Source organism: Bos indicus, chromosome 1, assembly GCF_029378745.1.
Source record: "Bos indicus isolate NIAB-ARS_2022 breed Sahiwal x Tharparkar chromosome 1, NIAB-ARS_B.indTharparkar_mat_pri_1.0, whole genome shotgun sequence".
NCBI lineage: Eukaryota > Metazoa > Chordata > Mammalia > Artiodactyla > Bovidae > Bos > Bos indicus.
In genome coordinates this window covers 29,974,463-29,994,203 of record NC_091760.1, presented here as the reverse complement: position 1 = coordinate 29,994,203, position 19,741 = coordinate 29,974,463, and the positions used below count along the sequence as shown (strand labels likewise).

The 19,741-nt window shown below is 37.2% G+C and overlaps 1 protein-coding gene and 1 pseudogene across 1 annotated transcript in view; both read left to right on the top strand.

The window, feature by feature from the left end:
• GBE1 (1,4-alpha-glucan branching enzyme 1) overlaps positions 1–19,741 on the top strand; it is a 312,452-nt gene that overhangs the window by 177,198 nt on the left and 115,513 nt on the right. The gene's annotated exons all lie outside the window — the stretch shown is intronic.
• The window catches only part of LOC139180348 (large ribosomal subunit protein uL18 pseudogene), a 29,303-nt pseudogene extending 9,562 nt beyond the window's left edge, over positions 1–19,741 (top strand).

Below are 19,741 nucleotides of genomic sequence, written 5' to 3'. Positions count from 1 at the left end.
CAACTTTCACTTTCTCTTTTCACTTTCACACCAAGCAAGAATATGAGCTGCAGCAAAGCAAAGATACCCTTGTCTTGGTTCTCCTTTATCCCTCAAGACTAGAAGAGTGCTTGACTTACTTAGACACAAATTTATTGAATGAATAAGGAAGTGAATTAATACGTTTATGTTTTTCTAAGGGTTTCAAATTAGGGTATAGGTCTTGTGCACCTTGTAACCTCATTGCTTAGCACAGTAGTGCAGAGCCTGCCAGAAAATAGACTATCAAATAATTGTTCAACTGAGTAAAAATGAAACCAATTATCTCTACGAAGTAATACTTTTTGAATATTTTATGTCCTTTTATTCCCAGATACAGGAAATGTTATTTCACTTTGTTCATGAAGTAACATTGGCGTTCAGGTTTGTTACAACAGATTGTTCCAGGTGACTACTTCAGGAAATGATCCACCAGGGAGGAAGGTTCAGGAGGATAACAATGTGTATCACATGAAGAATGTGTGGTGCTCCAGTAAATTTGGAAAGCCCTGAATTAAATCAAGCTCAACACATTTCTTTTTAGTTGAAATGCTTGGAATCTTTAATTAGCTAATGTGCATTTTGAACCTTCAAGTAAGTGCTACACAATAATACTTCATTTCTCAAATTTCTTTGACCTCGAAGCACTTCAGTGCACTTACAAGAGACTTAAAAAAAAAAAAAAAAACTCAAAACCATAGCATGTCTTACGAGATTTTTGAAGGACCTGGTTCTAGTCTCATTCTCACTTACTCTTCCTCTCGTTCATTAATCTCTCGCCACTCTGGTGCTTTTCTCACTTTGGAGCCTCTGTGCACACTTTCCCTCCGTCTGGAGTATTCACTTTGTTTGGCCAGCTCCTATTTATTTTTCAGTTCACAGTGTAAAAGCCCCTTCTTAACTGCGGCAGTCTAAAATCAGTCCTCTTGAGTGTCCCCTTGCTCAAGGCTTCCTCTCTTCATTCTTCACTTATTTATCATAATCTGTAGGTAAGATTTGCACATAAATGTGCATTTTATATTTTAAAACAGTGATGACTTACCTATTTTTCCTTTGATTTCATCTTTAGGAGATATTTTGTTGAGTTTGCCTTTGCAAATTCTATATTATAATCATTGTTAGTGATGGTTTTACATTTTTGTAGTGAATCCTATTTGCAGTTTGTGTTCTTAATAGAAAATAAAAATATTCACTAATTCCTTAGAATTTAAGACCCTTTATGCTCAAATTATACTCTGAGACCCTTAGAAAAACATAAATGTATTAATTCATTTGCTTATCCATTCAATAAATTTGTGTCTAAGTATGTCAAACACTTTCTTGTCTTGAGGGATAAAGGAGATAAAGGATAGTGACAGCAACTCGTGGTAGTTAGGGGATGGAACTAGGATAGCTTTTTCTTTGGCATCCAAGGCATGACTCCTTCAGAGAAGGCAATGGCACCCAACTCTTGCCTGGAAAATCCCATGGACAGAGGATTTTCATCCTGGTGGGCTGCAGTCCATGGGGTCGAGAACAGTCAGACATGACTGAGCGATTCCACTTTCACTTTTCACTTTCATGCATTGGAGAAGTAAGTGGCAACCCACTCCAGTGTTCTTGCCTGGAGAATCCCAGGGACGGGGGAGCCTGGTGGGCTGCCGTCTCTGGGGTCGCACAGAGTCGGACACGACAAGCGACTTGGTGGCAGCAGCATGACTCCTTCCAAGCTATGGGTTTCTCTTTGTCGAGTAGGGCGTGTTATCATTTTAATTGTTTATTTAAATATTTCATTTTTATCTCTTATCATTCTCAAACCCCCATCAACATATATTAATAGTACATTTATATAGTGTATATTTTAGAGAAATGAAACTTTTTTTTAACCATTATTTTCTCAAACAGTAAGCAATAATACAACCTTCTTCAGGATTCACTCTGACTTAAACAAAACATTAGTATCATTCTTCCGTCATCAGCGTATCAAAGATTTGACTGGCTGCCTTTATTCTTCTCCGACTTCTTTTCTTTGTCCTCTCTCTTTCCATCCGTCTCTTTATCTGTCTATCTCTCTCATAGGTCTCAGCTGTACATTTGGCAGTTTGCACTCTGTTATATTTAAAAGAGGATAGCCAAAAATTTAAAAAGTCATGGATTTAATTTTTTTTTTTAATTCTTGCTAATCACTTTCTGCAAAGAGCTAAGAGAAAGTTATCTCTATGTTCTTTTTAAAAGTCTTATTATATAGACTCCACTTGCCACAGGCAGACCAGGTATAAAATATTAACACACAGGCAATATAAAAGTTAAGAACCTCACTCAGAACCAAATACTCTGTTGTCTAAGTTAGATAGTCATCTGTGAATACAGATGGTGAAGACCTAAGAATGTTTCTCATTGAGGCAGCAGAGAAACATTTGTTTGTTTGTTTGTTTGCAATCTTTCTTTTCCCCCTCCCCTTCCCTTCTCTTTTCTCCACTCATTTTTTTTTTTTTTTTTCAATACAAGAGGGATTAAAGTTCTGAGGCTGGGGAAGATCTGGGTCTGTGTCTGCTGGGGGCAGAGCTTTGGTTTTCTCTCCTTTTTTGCTTCCCAATGATTGGCTTATTTCCCTGCTGTGCTGATTATTTCAGTATTTAGAAAAAAAAAAACAAACTGGTTGTAGCTAGAAGTTTGCCTTAAGAAATGTAAACCTTTGCAGTCATTTGAGCATAATGCTAGGAAATTCAGAGAAACTGGGAATAAGCCACAGGGAGGCTTGGTCCTTTTATCCACTCTTCGTGAAGGATTTATTAACATCCTGCAGAAAGTAGAAATCTGATTCTTGTGTTGTATGTGTTTATGAATTATATTGGTCTGTAGATGTTAACTGGTTTATATCAGTGTGCACTAGATGTTTGTCTTGGGTTTTCTTATTATGTACATGTTTGTATACATGTGTGTTGTACAGACATCTAAAATCCAAAATTTTAAACAAGTTAGTCATAGATTATTGAATGTCTTGATTTTTTGCTCTTAACTACAGTTCATAATCACAGCACAACTAAAATTGACTAATATAGTGTATAAAATAAACACTAAATGTCCATGCTTTTTAAAAATGAATGTTAGGAGTAGGGGGCTGTGTACACATACGTTGATGATAAAGTAATCTGCTTAGAATCATGTATTAAAAATAAGTCTGGCACACATAGGTGCTGAATTAGCTAAATAAATTAACTTAATATTTTTTGAGTACTTATTATGTACACAATATTCCTCAACCCTGGAAAGGAAGCAGAAAAAAAAACCAAAAAACACAGGAGAGACCCCAATTCTCTGAGCCCTCTCTATAGGGAAGGAAAACAATACAAAATAAAATTCCCAAATAGTAGCAAGTACCATGAGGAAGAATAAAGTCAGCTAGAAGTGTTCAAGGGAGAAGGCGATGGCACCCCACTCCAGTACTCTTGCCTGGAAAATCCCATGGATGGAGGATCCTGGTAGGCTCCAGTCCATGGGGTCGCTAAGAGTCGGGCACGACTGAGTGACTTCACTTTCACTTTTCACTTTCATGCATTGGAGAAGGAAATGGCAACACACTCCAGTATTCTTGTCTGGAGAATCCCAGGGACAGAGGAGCCTAGTGAGCTGCCTTCTATGGGGTCACACAGAATTGGAGGCGACTTAGCAGCAGCAGAAGTGTTCAATGTTATGTTGACTGTAGTTGTTTTTTTAATGTGGTCAAGATAACCATTTCTGAAGAGGTAGTACTTAAACAGAGACTTGAATGAAGTAAAGTACAATATGAAGCCCTGGGGGGTGAGTGAACAGAGAGGAGAATGCATTGTGAAGTCCATGTGGGGGAATGGGCTTGGTGTGTTCAAAGGTAGGCAAGAGAGATGCAGAATGGTAGGCGAGGGATATTTTTAGGAAAACCCCGAGATTTTGGTGGTTGTTAGATCATGTAAAGCCTTGTAGGTCCTTGAAGGTGTTTGGATTTGCTTTGGTTTTATTCAGTTTATTCTCTGCTGATGAATCCACCTGCCCTGGGTTTGATCCCTATGTTGGGAAGATTTCCTGGAGAAGGGAATGGCTACCCACTCCAGTATTCTTACCTGGAGAATTCCACAGACAGAGAAGCCTGGCAGGCCCCAGTCCATGGGGTCGCAAAGAGGTGGGCATGACTGAGCGACTTTCACTATTTACTATTTGACATATAAATTAAGATATTGAGTAGCCAGTCAAATATCTGAACCTGGAATTCAGTGGAGGCATTAGGGCTAGCAAATTAAAATCAGAAGTAATCTGTTTATAGAAGATATTTCAAGCTATGAGATTTAATCAGTTTACCTGAAAAGTGATGATGAGGAGAGATATAGTCTGGCTGCTGAGCCCTAAGTTACTCTCATGTGATGACGTCAGGAAGAAGGATCTGTAGGTGAAAAAGGAGGACAGGCTGGGAGGGCTCAACCATGCCAGCTGCAGCTGCTGGGCTTAAGTTAAATGAGGATTGAGAATTAAACATTGGTTAGGACCGGAGGTCATTTGTTTGGACTAAAAAAAGGGTTTTATGGGAATGGTTGGTTGAAATTCTATTTTTGATGGGTTAAAAATGAATGTAAAGTAAGAAAGAAAAGGCAGCAAGTGCAGATAATTTTTATGAGGGGATACTCTCTAAAGGGGAATAGAAAAGTATGTTGGTAGCTGAAATAGAGAACTATAAGTCAAAAAAAGTTTCTTTTAAGGTAGGAGATATTTCAGCTGATATGGTTGTACCAGTAGAGAATGGAAAATTGCTGAGTCAGTATGGATAACTGTAGGTACAAATCTTTGATATGGGAAGAGAAGGGATTTGGAGTATGAATAGAGGATTGGTCTTGGAGAAGTGTAGGGATAGTTAATCTGATATAATAAGGAGATGGAGTATATGAGTTTTAAGCAGAGGGAGTGGTAGATTTGATTGGGTGTTGATGATGTTCTATAATTGCTTCTGTTTTTTCATTTATTTTTAAAGTCAAGGCAGTCAGCTAAGGATTTCTGTGGTGGTTCAGATGGTTAAGAATCTGCCTGCAGTTCAGGAGAACCGGGTTCGATCCCTGGGTCAAGAAGATCCCTTGAAGAAGGAAATGGCTACTCATTCCTGTATTCTTGCCTGGAAAATCCCATGGACAGAGGAGCCTGGTGGGCTACAGTCGATGGGGTCACAAAGAATAGGACACGACTGAGTGACTAACACTTAACAGTCAGCTGAAGATGAAAAGTTGAGAGAGAGGTGTTGGAAATTCCAGCTGAAAGGAGACATAGAAATGCTATCTGAGAGAGTGAGAGAGTTGTTTCATCATTATGGGAATAATATGGGATTTTTTAGTGATTTTGAGGACCCACCTGCCAGTGAACCAAGAAGAAAATTGGCTTTGAATAAGGCTGGAATTCTGCTAGGACTACAGGTCTTCCTTTGAATTCCATTGGAAGCTGTTTTAAAGGCTAGAGAGGGGCAATTGGTAAATGCTTGAAAGACAATTTTTTCCCCTCCATTTTCCTTGAGTTTTCATATAGTTAACATTTCCAAAAAGTTGAGAACAAAAAAAGAATAAGTTTAAAGAATTACAGTTTTCCAGAGCAAATCTGTTAAATAATAAGTCACAGCAGGAGGTATAATTAATTACAAGCCAAGTAAGCTTGAGAGATAATTGATTCAAATATACTCAACTCATCACCAAATATATTCTTCATAGTATTGGTGGAGTAATAAACTTTCTCAAATGCAGATGTTGTGTGTGACTGACAAGTGTAAATCATTCTGTGATAAACTATAGCCTATGACAGTTGTTTTCTAAACAGATGAATGCTAATCTGTAAATGGAGATCTAGCATCTATTGTAGAGTTTCTGATGCTTGAAACTGCCTCCCCCTTATAGATTATGTCATAGATTGATACTTTCTTGTTCATATGAGATAGACATATCAGAACCAAAAACATAAAACAGGATTTCACAAGTCAGTTATGCCATCTCAAATATGGTCCCAAATATTTCTTTGATATTGTCTTTACTGTTTGTAATCTACTGACTGAAGGTGGGTTTCCTTGATTGTCTGGATAATCTTGAGCATAAAAAACTGCCATTGTGCACTAGGCGATTAGAATGGCTATTAGCAGTAGGCAGCACAAAGGTACTGTTCAGTTTGCAGCTGTCTAAGAAAAAGTCTGGTGGTTGTAAAAGTGTGTGTGTGCACACTTGCTTTGGGGATGATGGGTGAAGTAGTCAGAAGAGAAGCCTAACTCCTTGTATGCTATTGTCCCCAGGACAGAAACCATGGGTGCATGGATACATTCAATTACAATTTTTTTGATATTCAAAAGGATCTAATGCTAAATTTTCAGAAACATGCATATTTAAATAGATGGCATTATTTAAAAGTCTAATTGAAACAGGGGTGTGACTGCACTTCTTTATTGTATATCCTTAGCCAGTCCTAGGAGGAAGCACACAGACTCAGATCAGTAGGCAATAGTCACAGTAGGTTATTTATTTCTGTGTCTTGAGGCACCAAGCTAGTGTTTTTCCAGCTGCCGCTAGCAGCCCCATGATTCCTGTCCACTTGGCACTGAGGGATCTTCACTGAAGCCCTATGGGTATAAGAATCACATTTTTAAATAATATGTCTTAAGGATAAATTTCAAGTCCTTGGCAAATTCAGAGATTAAGTGTCTGATGACTTTGTGCATGCATGCTCAGTAGCTAAGTCATGTCTGACTCTTTCCAACCCTGTGGACTGTAGCCTGCCAGGCTCCTCTGTCCATGGGATTTAAGAATACTGGAATGGGTTGCCATTTCCTTCTCCAGGGGATCTTCCCTACCCAGGGATCTAACTGGTGTCTTCTGTATTAACAGTCAGATTCTTTGCCACTGAGTCACCAGGAAGTCCTTATCTGATCACTTTCTACTTCTTTAAATTCAACAGTGCAATTTCTCCCAGGTACCAAGACTCTGTGTCTTTATCCACGCCATCCCTTCTCCTTTGGAATGCCTTCCGTGCTCTACTTTGCTTTATACTCTATCTTATATTTCATGACCAAATATCTATTTCCTCTTGTTGGAAACCTTTATAAAAGCTCTATAGTCTCTATCCTCACCCCTGTCCCTTTATTTTTTAATTTAATTTTATTTTTTAACTTTACAATATTGTATTGGTTTTGCCATATATCAACATGAATCCACCACAGGTATATACGTGTTCCCCATCCTGAACCCTCCTCCCTCCTCCCTCCCCATACCATCCCTCTGGGCTGTCCCAGTGCGCCAGCCCCAAGCATCCAGTATCGTGCATCAGACCTGGACTGGCGACTCGTTTCATACATGATATTATACATGTTTCAATGCCATTCTCCCAAATCATCCCACCCTCTCCCTCTCCCACAGAGTCCAAAAGACTGTTCTATACATCAGTGTCTCTTTTGCTATCTCGCATACAGGGTTATTGTTACCATCTTTCTATATTCCATATATATGCATTAGTATTTTGTATTGGTGTTTTTCTTTCTGGCTTACTTCACTCTGTATAATAGGCTCCAGTTTCATCCACCTCATTAGAACTGATTCAAATGTATTCTTTTTAATGGCTGAGTAATACTCCATTGTATATATGTACCACAGCTTTCTTATCCATTCATCTGCTGATGGACATGTAGGTTGCTTCCATGTCCTGGCTATTATACACAGTGCTGCGATGAACATTGGGGTACATGTGTCTCTTTCCCTTCTGGTTTCCTCAGTGTGTATGCCCAGCAGTGGGATTGCTGGGTCATAAGGCAGTTCTATTTCCAGTTTTTTAAGGAATGTCCACACTGGTGTCCATAGTGGCTGTACTAGTTTGCATTCCCACCAACAGTGTAAGAGGGTTCCCTTTTCTCCACACCCTCTAACCCCTGTCCCTTTAAATATCCTCTTGCCTGCCTCATTCCAATAGACTTAATCTGGACTTTACCTTCTTACTTAAATACTGCATTTACATAGATCTAATAATGTATGTGTGTGTGTGTGTGTTTGTGTGTGTGTGTATAACATTGAAAAAATCACCATATTATTCTTTCCTACTAGACAACATGTCACATCAGTGACTTGCCTTTTGACTGTACTCCAACAGCATATGTTTGTCCTTCAATTAATGCTTATCATCTAAGTATTGTACCTAAAATAAAAGTGTATATATATATATATCCTGGGAGACTATTCTGTACATTTCATGAGATATTTTCATGCAGGATGTTCTGCTTTTGGCTTTTGATATTAAAAATTATTTCTGTTTCAGAAATAGTTTTATTTTTTCACACTACCATATAGTAAAGCCTTTTTAATTCATATGCTTTATATAATTCAGGGGCTTCCCTGGTGGCTCAGATTGTAAAGAATCTGCCTGCAATGCAGGAGATGCAGGTTCATTTCCAGGATCAGGAAGATGCCCTGGAGAAGGGACTGACAGTCCACTCCAGTATTCTTACCTGGAGAATCCCATGGAGAGAGGAGGCTGGTAGGCAACAGTCCCCAGGGTGGCAAAGAGTCAGACACATCTGAGTGACTAACACTTTCATTTCATTCAGCTTTAATTTTATTTGTGCCCCCAAGTAATTTGTTAAAGCAATATTTTTAATAACAAATCATGATCTATTTTCTTATATACTCTCTGACTTATAAAGTCAAGTTCTTCATAAGTATGGTGATACTTCATTTCATAAATTTGTAAATATCTTAATGGTGATGACATTTTAATACTATACCATTTTACTTATGATGAAAGATTTTACTCTAAGAGACCTACTGAAAAAAAAATGAACTCTTTGCTTTAAATATGAAATGATATTTTGTTTCCTCATATTAAAATGCAGTTAAAAATGTCAAAATAAATATGCAAAGCCAAAAATTAAATCTCTTGATCATATATTTGTGGTGATGACTTTTTCTATTTTAATTAACTCCCTAAAGAATTTTTAAATGTGAAAGTCTCTAACATAGAGGATAATTTTCAAACAATTATATAAATAGTTATTTACTTTATAATTTTTCTCGATTCCACATAAAGTCACAATTTTATCATATACTTACCTTACCCACCCCAATGAAATGTTTGTTGTGTTAAATAACTTATAAATTCCAATCTGCCATCCTATCCTCTGTCATATATCTATCATGGCATATAATTAACTGCTATGAATATTTTGATTTATAAATAATTTTATGTAAATATAAGAATATGGTATATGTACTTAAATACAGTAATAAGCAATCTAATTATCACTTTTATTTAATTAGTATCAGATCAGATCAGATCAGTTGCTCAGTCGTGTCCGACTCTTTGCAACCCCATGAATCGCAGCACGCCAGGCCTCCCTGTCCATCACCAACTCCCAGAGTTCACTCAGACTCACATCCATCGAGTCAGTGATGCCATCCAGCCATCTCATCCTCTGTCGTCCCCTTCTCCTCCTGCCCCCAATCCCTCCCAGCATCAGAGTCTTTTCCAGTGAGTCAACTCTTCTCATGAGTTGGCCAAACCTTCCAAAGAAATCCCAGGGCTGATCTCCTTCAGAATGGACTGGTTGGATCTCCTTGCAGTTCAAGGGACTCTCAAGAGTCTTCTCCAACACCACAGTTCAAAAGCATCAATTCTTCGGCACTCAGCTTTCTTCACAGTCCAACTCTCATATCCATACATGACTGCTGGAAAAACCATAGCCTTGACTAGACGGACCTTTGTTGGCAAAGTAATGTCTCTGCTTTTCAATATGCTATCTAGGTTGGTCATAACTTTCCTTCCAAGGAGTAAGCGTCTTTTAATTTCATGGCTTTAGTCACCATCTGTAGTGATTTTGGAGCCCAGAAAAATAAAGTCTGACACTGTTTCCCCATCTATTTCCCGTGAAGTGATGGGACCGGATGCCATGATCTTCGTTTTCTGAATGTTGAGCTTTAAGCCAACTTTTTCACTCTCCTCTTTCACTTTCATCAAGAGGCTTTTGAGTTCCTCTTCACTTTCTGCCATAAGGGTGGTGTCATCTGCATATCTGAGGTTATTGATATTTCTCCCGGCAGTCTTGATTCCAGCTTGTGTTTCTTCCATTCCAGCGTTTCTCATGATGTACTCTGCATATAAGTTAAATAAACAGGGTGACAATATACAGCCTTGACGAACTCCTTTTCCTATTTGGAACCAGTCTGTTGTTCCGTGTGCAGTTCTAACTGTTGCTGCCTTACCTGCATAAAAATTTCTCAAGAGGCAGATCAGGTAGTCTGGTATTCCCATCTTTTTCAGAATTTTCCACAGTTTATTGTGATCCACACAGTCAAAGGCTTTGGCATAGTCAGTAAAGCAGAAATAGATGTTTTTCTGGAACTCTCTTGCTTTTTCTATGATCCAACGGATGTTGACAATTTGATCTCTGGTTCCTCTGCCTTTTCTAAAACCAGCTTGAACATCAGGAAGTTCATGGTTCACATATTGCTGAAACCTGGCTTGGAGAATTTTGAGCATTACTTTACTAGCCTGTGAGATGAGTGCAATTGTGCGGTAGTTTGAGCATTCTTTGTCATTGCCTTTATTTGGGATTGGAATGAAAACTGACCTTTTCCAGTCCTGTGGCCACTGCTGAGGTTTCCAAATTTGCTGGCATATTGAGTGCAGCACTTTCACAGCATTATCTTGCAGGATTTGAAATAGCTCAACTGGAATTCCATCACCTCCACTAGCTTTGTTCGCAGTGATGCTTTCTAAGGCCCACTTGACTTCACATTCCAGGATGTCTGGCTCTAGGTAAGTGATCACACCATCGTGATTATCTGAGTCGTGAAGATCTTTTTTGTACAGTTCTTCTGTGTATTCTTGCCATCTCTTCTTAATATCTCTGCTTCTGTTAGGTCCATACCATTTCTGTCCTTTATCAAGCTCATCTTTGCATGAAATGTTCCTTTTGTATCTCTGATTTTCTTGAAGAGATCACTAGTCTTTTCCATTCTTTTGTTTTCCTCTATTTCTTTGCATTGATCGCTAAAGAAGGCTTTCTTATCTCTTCTTGCTATTCTGTGGAACTCTGCATTCAGATATTTATATCTTTCCTTTTCTCCTTTGCTTTTTGCTTCTCTTCTTTTCACAGCTATTTGTAAAGCCTCCCCAGACAGCCATTTTGCTTTTTTGCATTTCTTTTCCACGGGGATGGTCTTGATCCCTGTCTCCTGTACAATGTCACGAACCTCATTCCATAGTTCATCAGGCACTCTATCTATCAGATCTAGGCCCTTAAATCTATTTCTCACTTCCACTGTATAATCATAACGGATTTGATTTAGGTCATAGCTGAATGATCTAGTGGTTTTCCCTACTTTCTTCAGTTTAAGTCTGAATTTGGTAATAAGAGTTCATGGTCTGAGCCACAGTCAGCTCCTGGTCTTGTTTTTGCTGACTGTATAGAGCTTCTCCATCTTTGGCTGCAAAGAATATAATCAATCTGATTTCGGTGTTGACCATCTGGTGATGTCCATGTAAAGAGTCTTCTCTTGTGTTGTTGGAAGAGGGTGTTTGTTATGACCAGTGCATTAATTAATTAGTATAATAACCTGTAATTATAAATTTAATTATAAATATATACATCATATATTTTTTTTTAGTGCTGATTTCAGCATGGACAGACATAGGAGAAGACCATAAAACCACCATGTTTTTTGTAAATTTATATGGAAACATTATAGATACATTCTCATTATTTTTATATAAATTGAAGTGTCATGTTTTGGAAATGGCAACCCACTCCAGTGTTCTTGCCTGGAGAATCCCAGGGATGGCAGAGCCTGGTGGGCTGCTTTCTATGGGGTCGCACAGAGTCGGACACAACTGAAGTGACTTAGCAGCAGCATATACAAGTTCAGAGATTTCTAAGAGAACATTAGTTAAGGTGTTTCTTTTGCAATGTGAATGTAAAAGGCTATCAGAAGAGCCGCCTGTGATGTAATTTTGTATCTTGAGTGTATCAGTGCCACAGCTTGGCTAGGATTTTGTATCATAGCTTTTCAGATATTAACATTTGGGGAAACTGGTGAAGTCTGCACAGGATCTCTCCCTGTTATTTTATGTAGCTGCATGATAATCTCCAATTATCTCAAAATCAGAAGTTTAATTAAATCTTTTTAGAAACCTCTTTACATAAGAAACACATTAGCTCAAGGAAAGTACATGAAAATGTTAATAACTATTTATTATTACCTCTCCTGGGTATTTGAAAGTAGTCTTCATTTTAAAAAGTGGATTGACATAGGTAATAATTTTTCAAATAATTTTTTAAAGTAATTTTTGTTTAAATAGTCAGATCAGGACATCTGCTGCTTTTGCAGTCTTAAAACATCGGTGCCCACTAAAATCATCGTGACTTGAACTAATCCTCAACTTTAGAGTTTACAATCCCCTTCCATAGCTTAGACTGAGTATAGGGATGACACTCACACTAACCTCATATTTAAAAAAACGATCTAATAATATTAGATGGAGTATATGCCTTAAAAGTTAGTCAGGACCCTTGTGTTCAGTAGGAAAGTCACCTTTGTTTTATTCTAAAGTGTTTTTGAATTCAAGTAAGTAATTTTAAGGATTTTTAAAGTGAGCATGAAATTAACACTGTAAACATTGCTTGGTCCTAGACAATATGCAGTCTCGGTACAGTAAGCATCTTATGGACCATTTCTGCCTGATTGGTGCTACTACAACCTGTAATAAGTGGAGAATTTGGATTTACCAACTAGTATTTCTTTCTTCCCATCAGTGCTGGATTAGTACTGGTGAACACATTTTATTAAGATCTGTGAAAATGTTTGCGTAATGCAGATCATTGTTCTTTTCTCAATACATTATTTTTCTAGAAATTTCATCAGTAACATCCTGGTTTTCACAATTCAAACTTGTCATCTTGTTTATACTTGGGTATTGCCTAACACATCATCAAAGAAGCATTTATAAACTATGTTTTAGTTACAGTTACTTCTGCTACTAGATGATGTTACTTATTGTATGTTGGTATTTATTTTACTCTGAGATGCTCTCTTTATCAATCTCTCCTATTGTAGGCAATTCTTTACTGGAAAATTCATAGACTCAAGTCTTTCAAGAGACCTCAGTAACAGAGTTTAATCTTCAATCTTTTCTTCAGCATCTCTGTTTCTGCTTCCTCTTAGATGTCTTCAGTACTGTGAAAGCAATCTCATGAGGTAGCCTATTCCATATTTGAATAGGTTTCTCCATTAGGAAATTTGTTGTTACATTGAGTTAAAAATCTGTCTATCAATTTATAACCCATGGACACTCACAAAACAGATCCAATCACTTTTCTCTATGGTGTGCCTTTGAGTATAATACCCTGGGGCTCTTTCTATTTGCAGAATGTGTATTTCCATTTTCTCCCCAATTGTTTTTCCTATTGCATTACGTGGTTTTGAATTCTTATTTATTAGCAAACTTAAATTTGTCTATATCCCTCTTAGATTTGGAATTCTAAATTTAATATACCAGATGAGTTCTGACTATATCATATTAAATTTTAGTCATAAATTTCCTAGTCATTGCCTGGTATAGGCCTGCAATGTATCCATGCTATTTTCTATTCATTTTATACCTGAAAAGTGCAATTGTTGTAAAATACCTTGAGCATATTAAGATTTGGTTCTGTTCTATCTCTCACCGTGTAAATAATGTGTGTACCAGGTAATGGGGGGAAAAAAAATCACTCTTTCGGTGATACTTCTTTTTCATTTTTTTGGTTTGTTTTACCTCGTTTCTTCTCCCTGGAGTATACTGGGAAGATTAGTATTTTTTCAAACCTCAATGCATGTCTAGTTGAAAAATCTTAAAATCTATCATTTAAATTTAAATTGGATTCTGAAAGGTCAGTAGATTACATCTCCTGCTATACTTAGTGAAGGAAAATGTATGTTAAGGGAGGGAAAGCAGACCATTTTTTAAATTTTTAACAGGCTAAATTGGGAACTTGTTAGTGTTCACAATCCAGTTCTTCAGAAGTATAAAACTGAACTTGAAGCACCCTGGTCAGCTGACCTGCTGTGGAACATCACGGTCTCCACTGAAGAGGGAAGTGGTGCTTTGCTTTTCATGAAGAGCCACCTGCCATCACAGGTGTTACCAACAAACACTGGAGCTTCGAAGAGCTGTTGTATTTTCCTTCAGCCAGCCATTGTGATGACGTTTAGAGGGCGTTGGGCCACTTCTAAACTTTTGTCTCTTAAAGGCTACAGTGGAAATATGTAGGCAATCTCGATTAATCAAAATCATATCTGCCTTGTAATATGATCATAAGCCTTCAAAGAGGCCTTTCCTTATGAAGTGTTTATGAATTATAAGAAACAAATGTAGGCCTTTTATCTGTAAACATGACAAATATTCACAAAATGCAATTGTCTTCAACTGGATAGTCCTCTCTTTCATCTTTAAAAGAGACACACTTTTCATAAAGTCAGCTGTTGCCAAAGACTAGCAAGTGTCTATGAAACAAAGGATCTCTGAACTTATTCTTTGATTAGCTTGCTTTATCAAAGGTCAAGGAATTATATTCTTGGATGGTGATGGACAGATGTGGAAGCATTGTGTACAGACATGCTTGCTCGCTTGGTACTGCTATAGCTGTAGTGAAACGAAGGTCAGTTTGAACCAATGGGCCAGACATAACATGGGATGTCATAACAGTTGGAAAAAATCAGCAAATTAGGATACAAATTTATACTTCAGAGTAATACTCATTTTTGTGTATAGCTTTGTTTTTATCGACCTTTCTGCTTGTTTATATGCCTGTTTCATTCTCTGCTCACATTTTCATCTTTATTAAATTTTATATCCTTTCCCTCTCCTTTTTTTCCCCCCTTTATCCTTCATGTAACTGGCTGTGAATGAATTTGAATAGCATTTTTATGTTAGTGACAAGTCAGATTGCCAAATTTACACTATTTGTGGTCTGTTGTGAGCAATTTATATATTTACAGTATCTAACATCTGCATTAAAAATTCTAATATTATTATTTTCAAAGTAGGTTTGGCCATTAGCAATCAATAATATCAACAATGAAATACATTGTCACGGTAATTATTAAAAGAAACATCCATGACCAAATGGACTCTGAAAATGGCAACTTAAAATGACAAGTGGAGTGGCACATTGCTCCTCTGTGAACTTCCTGTGATACAGCCAAAATTTCATGAGCTACACTAAAATGCTAATAATATGGATGATAATAAGAGAAAGCAAAAAACAAAAACAAAACAAAAAATGTAGGCAACAAAAATTAGAAGATAATTTGGGAGGCAAGGAAATATATGAGCTATAATCATTAGTATAGTTGCTGTGTCTATGGATAAAGTTTGCCTGACTTTAAAGATTTTGGCCATTTTGGATGGGGGAACGTCAGGCAGATCTGTACAAGTGCTCCAGTCCTTCACTTATCTGTCCAGGTGATTTTGGTAAATCACATAAAATCTCTTGTTTCTGTTTCTTAATCTGTAGAGGATGATAACCCTTAATGTGAATGCAAAGAAAAGCTTAAATAGGATTATATGGATAAAGCATGTGACTTATTATAGATTCCCATTGAAGGGTAGTATTCTGTTCTTCCCCTGTCTCCCCCGAAGGCAGACTGACAGCAGCCAAAGGAGACATGACATCATCTTCAGGAGTTAGCAGATTTATCATGACTCTGACAGTTATCTCATGTTGTTTGCTGTTTGCGGGGTTATTGAGTCTTGTAGTTGGACCTGTTCACAATGACAGTATACATGCCAACGAAAAAGCAGATGTCACAAACCTACTCTATGGCCTTCAGTGCAGGTTGAAAAATGTATTGAAAGTGTAGTTTGAGAGTGATTTTCTAAAGAAAGAAGATGCCCAAATAAGTAGCTTTTCCTCAAATGCCTAATTTAATCAAAGAATAACATGTAGAATTTATATTTTTAAATAAAATCTCAAGAGCAATTTTCAAGAGAAGCACAGTGGATTCAACTAGATAGTGCCTCTCCTTACTTTCATATTGAGCAAAGGTTTGTTTTCTTTGTCTGCTTTTTTTTGTTGTTTGTTTTCAATGTGGCATAGCCCCTAATCTGTGTGTAATGCACAAGCAGACCATAGTGTTTAGGTTGCAGATTGTCTCTTACTGGAGAGAGTAGTTTGACAAGGGTGAGTTAACCACCAACCCAAAACCACTGGTGATCTTATGAGCCGTAACCTGCTGATATTCAACAACTATCCAAATCAGTGATTTTCACCAACAAAAACCAATTTTAGTAAAAGTAGCAGACTTAGATCCAAGGGACTTTAGGAGCTAATATAGCTAGTCATAGATGAACACGATTATAACATTCTTTGCTTAAGACATAGTTTTATATATATATATATTCCCTAGGTGGATAGAAAAATTCTCTCAGAGGTCATATTTGATTAAAATCTGCTTGATATTTGAGCTTCGGTCCAACTCGGGCAGAGAATTCCAAGCAGAGATGTGAAGATCTTCGGGCTAAGTTGAGCTTGGTTGTGCTTAAGGAACAGAAAGAAGGCCACTATAGCTTGTACTCAGTGGAAGGCAGCTAATCACAGTAAGAGACTGGTGCTTGATCATATCAGACCTTGTAACTAAGACCGTAGACTGGATTTTTATCCCCCATTCAGGTCAAAATCCTGCCCAGTCAGAGTGACCCAGCCCTTATTTTTAAATAAGTCCCATCTCAACCTGGATCTCAATCTGTCCTTCATATGGATATTATAAATTATTATATGTAAAAGTTCTTGGCTATATTACAGCACCATGGGTAGACTGTTAAATTAATTATTGCAGAACCCTTTGAAAATCTAGGCAGCAATGCACAGATGCAAAATTTATAACTGGAGCAAACAAAAAGAAGCTGATGGTTCCTTAAGGATACTGATGTTTTTGTGCTTTCTTTCTTTTGCTGTCGTCACCAGAGATTTATATAACGTTTGGGGAAATTTTCAATATTTAATCATAAGCATTCTTATTTCAATGTAGGCTATACATACAGACCAATCTGAATTTGTTCTCACTAGAGGCTGAATATATTATTATTTTTTTAATTGGGGTATATGTTCGGATGAATGACCATGTGTGTTAAAACTTACACAAATTTATGCATTAATAAGGAAATATGATTAGTGAAGAGTTTAATAATTTGACTTTTCATAGTGGTAAACATGTTGTAAAAGGCCCCTAAACAGGGATTGTAAACTGTAGGGGAAAAAAGAAGAGGATAATCTTATTTGAGCATTTCAAATAATTTCTTGTTTAGTTTTCTTTATGAAAATATCTTTCTAGAAGCCTACACCATACTAATTATATAGCCACACTTGTAGGTATCTAAAGTATTGATACTATAAACTTTAAGTTGAATTTATTCCAATGTAGTTAAGAGTTTTTTTTCTTAATTTCCATTTCCTGTTTCAATTACTCTGAAAACAATTTCTTAAGTGATGTATATTGGTTTCTTTTTTTTTTTTTTTTTTACTGTTTCAGAGTTGATGTTGAATTTTATATGAGTTTCTTAGCTTTCTATACACATTATTAATTCAGTTCAGGTCAATTTATTTAAAATTAATTTTTTAAAAAAGGTATAGTACATGATTTCTATCACATAGACATTTATGTGATAATGTCTTATGTGATAACATTATGGTTGTGTTGGGAAGACTGGTTACATGAACTGGTTTATCCCCTGGTGTCTTTCATGCTAACTAAAGAATTGTCAGGGAGATTTTGTGAAGCTTATGGTAAGACTTGAGTAATATGTAGAGTTTGGGGATAGAAGAGGAATGGACAATTCTTATATTTGTTTTTGGGAGGTGCTGAATGGTTGTGTTTCTTAGTATGTGTGTTTATTTTCTCCTATCATCTAGAATTCTGTTATTGCCTAAAACACATTATTTGATGTAATAAACCTTTTGGTCTGGTCTATGTTAGCATTTAGTAAAAAGATTCAAACTATTTGCTTTGTGTCCTGAAACTCAGAAAACTTTTAATCTTGAATTAGTCTTTCACTTTAATAAAAAGTTTATTAAATTTGAAATTAGAAGGAGAAAAAATAATCTAGTACCTTCTTGTCAAAAATTGTCACTCTGAGGTTTAGAAAGGTTATGTGCTTAAATTGATTTTGGCAAAATTGGCTAGAATGGTTTTCTTGACCCCTAATTCTTTGCTGCTTATGTGTGTGTGTGTTAAAAATGCCTTCTTGATGTGCATTAAGTGAATTCTGACTTAATTTTCTCATAAAATGCATCAAACCAAGGCACTTGCTTTCTTCATTTTTCAAAATTATTGAATTTATTTATTTAATGGTTTCAGTCAATAGCTAGTTTAGTTTGATAGGCTTTCACTTTTGCCTTATCAATGATGATTTAAAAGGAAGAGAGGAAAAGGAAAGAGAAAAGGGAGAGAGGAAAAGGGGTTAAAAAAGAAAAAGGAAGGTAAAGAGAAGAAGAAATCCTATGGAGAGCTAGTTCAGGGATTAAAGAGCCAGAGAGAGCAAGGGACAGAGGAAAGAGAAGAGTCTCAGTTGAAAGGGGGCAGTAGTTGGGGCAGGATTCAAGAAAAGTGTGAGACTTCATTGAGAAATAGACTGTACCATGAATGGGAATTTCCCAGAAGTGTAACTTGCCAGAAAGAAAATTATCCCAAAGGTATTCTTTTTAAAGAGGAAGTTTCTGGCTACTTACTGTGCCTGAGCACAGGCTTCAGCCATCTCCCTATGCCTGCCCCCACTCCTACCCCTGGAGGTGTTGAGTCTGCAGGTCAGTGGCTAGCAGTGGGCACTCTGTTCTGCAGGATGGGGTTTGTTAAAGGTATCAGGAATAAGGCCTATTTCAAGAGACACCAAGCGAAATTTGGAGGAAGATGAGAGGGTAAAGCTGATTACTATGCTCAGAAATGCTTGGTAATCCAGGATAAAAACAAGTACAACACAGTCAAATACAGGGTGATAGTTCACATAACCAAAAGAGATACCATTTGTCAGACTGCTTCTTCAATGTAGAAGGAGATATGTTAGTTTGTGTGGCTTATGCTCATCAACTTCCAAAATATGGTGTGAAGGCTGCCCTGGAAAATTATCCTGTGACCTGTTCGACTAGCCACCTGCTGACCCTCAGACTCTCACTAGGTTTGGTGTGGACAAGATCTGTGAAGGACAAGTGGGGGTGACTGAAGGTGGGTACGACATGGGGACCATTGATGGTCAACCTGGTGCCTTCACCTGCTATTTGGATACAGGGCTGCCAGAACTACTACTTAAAGTAAAGGTTTTGGGGTCCTGAAGGGAGTTGTGGATGAAGACTTGTCTATCCCTCTGATTATGATTCAGAAAGCAAGGAATCCTTTGTAGAAGGACACTAGAAGCACATCATAGTTTGGGAAGTTGCAGATTATACATGTTACCTGATTGAAGAAGATGAAGATGCTTACAAGAAATAATGCTCTCAGTACATAAAGAACAATGTGACTCTAGATATGACTGAGGAGATACCTAAGAAAGCTTATGATGCTGTAGCAGAGAAACATCTCCTCATAAGAAGAAGCCCAAGAAAGAAGGTTAAAAGAAGAGGTAGAATCATCTCAGAGTGTCAAATGTCCAGAAGAAAGATGGAGTAGCTTAGAAGAAGGTAAGCCTACACAGAGTTCAGGAATGGGCCACTGGAGCTAATAAACCAAAGCATAATTTTCTATGA